The 4729-nt window shown below is 35.2% G+C and overlaps 2 protein-coding genes across 2 annotated transcripts in view; one reads left to right on the top strand and one right to left on the bottom strand.

Annotated features, from left to right (window-relative positions):
- LOC107569233 (zinc finger protein 850-like) overlaps positions 1-4729 on the bottom strand; it is a 44005-nt gene that overhangs the window by 19782 nt on the left and 19494 nt on the right. The window lies entirely within an intron of this gene.
- LOC107569236 (zinc finger protein 239-like) overlaps positions 1406-4729 on the top strand; it is an 8451-nt gene continuing 5127 nt past the window's right edge. Inside the window, exon 1 of the mRNA XM_016255269.1 lies at positions 1406-1412. The gene's annotated coding sequence lies outside the window, so the exon portion shown is untranslated. The remainder of the gene's footprint in view (positions 1413-4729) is intronic.

The raw sequence follows: 4729 nt of genomic DNA, 5'->3' as shown, positions 1-4729 counted from the left end.
TTTTTTCTCTAATAGATGCCTCCTCAAACATTGAACAAAATAAAACAAGTAAAAGCATTTTTTTTTTTCAAATTGCTTTCCAAATTTAGAAATAAATTTCCTTAATTTAACTTGGACACTTTTCTAACCGGCATGCATCTCGTGGTGATCACCAGTGATCGATTCTGCGCAGAATTTGCTCATCTCAAACAAGCCTATTTTTTGTAACTTTCTGCGCAGCTCCGCTTCCGAAGATGCACGAGTTCAAAGCGACTCTAGCCGAACATGCCCGTCTGTGCCAGCATTTGTGTGAAACAGAAGCAGTTAGATGTCAAGTTCAGTCACACACACAGATCACGCTGCGGCCACAAACTTTTTAGCGCTGCCCCGCAGTTTTATCAACTAAATAGCTTAATCGCTTAAATGTGGCTTAAAGCCACAGCTTTACTGTTAATAGAAAAACGCGGCATAACGGTGGTAATTCATACATACACAGCCTCTCTCTCTCTCTTTGTGTCGTAAATGAGAATAGAATATTGAAGTGGAGATCGCTAAACTGCAAGCTAACCGGTGTTTTCAGAAAGCAAGCATGTTTATCCACAGTGGAGAGAGAGTGCGTGTGCACATAGTTGCCAGGTTGACAAAGATAAGTAGCACACTTGGCAGATATTTCCATATTGCACAAGTGTAAAGCTCTATTTTGGGGATTATGTCTCTTTATATCAGGCAACCCAGTTGTGTTCCTCTGCGGCCAGATTAAACCTTGTTGTAGCTTATATATGCTCTATTCATTCTTTTTTAGAAACCTCGCACTTTTCTACTCAATTTTAAAAAGTTGTAAAATTGTAAACAAATTAAGCACGGTCCACTGCTGCACACGTCAGGGCCAGCTGTATCGATACTTGTATCGTCAAATCTCTGTGACGATACATCGTCGTATCGATATTTTGAACACAGCACTAATGTGAGTGCAGTGTTATTGGATGAGCATTTTAAAATTATGTGCTTTTTGTGTCAATGCTGTTAATTTTAGTATAGCAATATTATGATTTACAAAGAGTCGAAACTTTTTTGTAAGGCTCTGGTCTCTTCAAAGATAGTTATTTTTAAACAATCTACACATTTAATAATTTATGTAAGTGAAGCAGATGTCCTCCAAATTCTAAGTTAACTGATGTATTGATTTGTGCAAATCTGCTTCTTCCACACAGAAATTCATGTTCAGTGAATCTCCTCCCACAACGCTGCACACGTCAGGGCCAGCTGTATCGATACTTGTATCGTCAAATCTCTGTGCAAGTGAAGACGAGCATCTAATCATCAGGAAGAGCTGAAATCTGCAAAGACTGAGTTTATTAAAGAGGACAGAGAGAAGATGAGAGATCCAGAACCCTGCAGAATCAGACACACTGAAGATACTGAAGAACTAACAGGTTGGTCATTATTCTTGATTCTTCATTCATCAACAAAATTTATTTTAGATAATACCCAGTCAGCAAATTTCCTTTGGCAAGGATCTGGCCCATATCAGCAGCTAAAGTGTGGCCCAGATTAGTTTGTGTTCACCGGCCCAAAACTGGTCCACATCTTTTTAGCGAGAACTGAACCTAAACAGTGCCATAACCCAACCCAGAGTGAGCCAAATAATAAAAATAGATGTGGCTGATATATGGACCTTATATGGTATTCTTATATGGCTGAGTTCTGTAAAGGGCTGATGGCCCTTATGTGGCCCACATGTGGCTGATAAACCAAATGCCATTATTTAACAATTTTTACACCACACCTATATATATTTTTTAATTTAAAATACCCATTACACAGTCAATCTTACACACAAAAATGGATTCACACTCATTTTTAAAATGTTTATTGTATAATTTTAATAACAGAATTACAATACAGAACATAAAAGAAGTGTGCTATTTTGCAAATGTCAGATGAGTGAATAAATGCAAAAATTTATACTTTTAGTAAGTCTCGCGCGTCTCTCTCACTCAATGTTTATTGTATAATTTTAATAACAGAATTACAATACAGAACATAAAAGAAGTGTGCTATTTTGCAAATGTCAGATGAGTGAATAAATGCAAAAATTTATACTTTTAGTAAGTCTCGCCAGTCTTTCTCACTCACAGTCTGTCAGGAAATAGAAGAGAAAAAAGAACATTAGTGTATCATAATTAGTATCACACAGATATTATTTCAAGACAAGCACATAAATGAGTGTAAATCAGCACTGCACACATTCTTTTCTACCACCCAAGACATGAGTGCCTTTTTAAATTAGGAAAAATTTAGCTACTTTAAGTATTATGTCTAAAAATAAACTGTTATTAATTATATACATAATATTAATGAAAACATTAGTCTAATTGTACCTCAGTTTTGAAGTAACAGTTTCATGCATTTTACAGCAGGGGGAGAAAACATACAATGTTTTTTTTTTTAATAAACAGTGGTTTAATGGACAATATATGGCTCTGCCTTTAAATAAACTCAATTATAATTAAAATTTTCTTAAGGATAAAAAATCTATCTTGGCTAATGCTATAAAATAGGGAGCCCTATTAGAGCACATTATTAAAATATTAAAGGCTGCATTTATCAACAGAGCCCAATCTATTACATTTCTATTTATTTTTAGATACAATAACCAACACTAAAAAAATAAAATAAAAAAATTTATGCAAACATAAACCGCACATTTGCACATTGCAATTTTCTAGCAACAAGCTGTGGACACTGAATGACTTGCCCGCGGTAAAGTTAATGCTGTTTTAATGCTGAGATTACATGACATGAGCGTGCTTATTTCGCGTTATAACCGGTCGTAGAAAAGAGATTATATTTGTCTCACTCCAGTGAGACAAATATACTCCACTCCACTGGACCAGTTTTGGGCCGGCAAACACAAACTAATCTGGGTCACACTTTAGCTGTTGATATGATCCAGATTCGCACCAAAGGAAGTTTGCTGACTGGGTCGCTCTCCGCGCTTCCGGCATTTATGGATTAAATTTTCTGATAAAATATACATAATTTTAAAGATGAGACTTTGTTTCTTATCGAAAAGAACAAAACACAAACCATACGATTACAGAATGTAATGTATAGTAATAATATATAGTGAATATTTATTCACGGCTATGAACTGAAACGGATTAAGTTCTGCACGTGCAGTGGTTAAAATTTGTTCGGTACAATTTTCGGTACGAATAAGTGTACCATTACACCCCTAGAAAACATTTAAAACACCAAAACTGCACTTACCTACATAAGAATGTGTCTGGGCAAAAAGGCTGTTGTTGTAAATAGGGAGCTTTTTCATCATCATCTTCTTTTTTAACGGCGATTAAAAGAGGAAGCAGAGCGGGAAATAACGGATATATTTTTAAAATTTCAATAATCCACCAATAGGAATAAGGGAAGGCACAAAGCAACCAATAGCATTGTTGAATGGGCTGAGATGTGGACCGCCACTATCTGCCAGCAGGTTATATGTGTTTTTCCAAATAAAAGCCAAATGTTCACATATTCCATGGTGTGCCATAGCCAAGCCACATATGACTCTCAGTTGTGTGCTATCATCTGGAACATATACCTCAAAAAAATTGTCATCCAAAAGAACATTCCCTCCAATTCTAAATCCATGGCAAAACATATACAGTTAAAGTTTGACCCATATGTGCTCAGCCATGCCATACCTAGGCCAAATGTGACAGCTATCAGCCACATTTGGCCCAAACATTCTTGCTATCTGGGTAATGATTGCGAATAATTTTTCCGAAGAATGTGTATTTTTTTATATTTTTCACAAAACAGACAAATATTAGCAGATCAACTATAGATAGAGAGACCTGGAAGATAAAAAAAAGAGGAAAATATTGGAGAAACAAAACATTAAAAAGAAAGGTTATGATCAGGCAAGAGGTAGGACCCACGTAAATATCAGAGCAGCTTACTCCGATACTTGATGACTCAGGGTATCAATAACAGTAACTACTGTATATGTAAACAACTGACTATTTTGTTTATAATTCATTATAACATTTATAAAAAATATAATTATTACTACTTAATTTAGAATTTAATAAAAAAAATACACACAAAGACAATTACAATTCTTATTGTTAATCATCATAAATGAGTCTACTAAAAGTTTTTGGGGGTCTATCACAACCATAAACAATCGTGATATAATTTAAAAACACTATAATATATATATATTTTTTTTACCATTGCATTATGGAGATTTACCATGTTATTACCGTATTCTTGAAGTGACATGTAAATAGTAAGGTGATCAGTATAGCCAAGCCGTTAAAATTAGACCACAGATTGCCTCGATTTCACCAGGTGGATTAAAAGCAGACTACACGTAGCCCGTCCAATTTAGAGCGAAATCGTGGCTACATATAAACCATGTCATGAAATGACACATATCTTTGTAGATATTATTGACACTGCGAACATGATGGGATATCAACCATCTCATGCGCTGTCTGGCCAAAAACTACAGTGAATCAGGTTTGACTGTAAGTGGGCTACAGATAGCCGCTCTGAATACAGAGCTAAATCGTGGTTACACACTACATATTGAAAATGTCAAAGAAATGAAACCAAACACCTTGTAAACACTGTTACTTTGCTTACATGATGGAATATCATACATCTAACAAGTTATTTTGCCAAAAAACGACATGAAACCAAATTCAAGGTTATTTGGGCTAGAAGTGGGTTACATATA

Source organism: Sinocyclocheilus grahami, unplaced genomic scaffold (genome assembly GCF_001515645.1).
Source record: "Sinocyclocheilus grahami isolate Dianchi unplaced genomic scaffold, SAMN03320097.WGS_v1.1 scaffold1325.1, whole genome shotgun sequence".
In the NCBI taxonomy this organism is placed as follows: Eukaryota; Metazoa; Chordata; class Actinopteri; order Cypriniformes; family Cyprinidae; genus Sinocyclocheilus; species Sinocyclocheilus grahami.
Note: the sequence above shows the minus strand (reverse complement) of the source record. Positions and strands in the feature narration are given on the sequence as shown.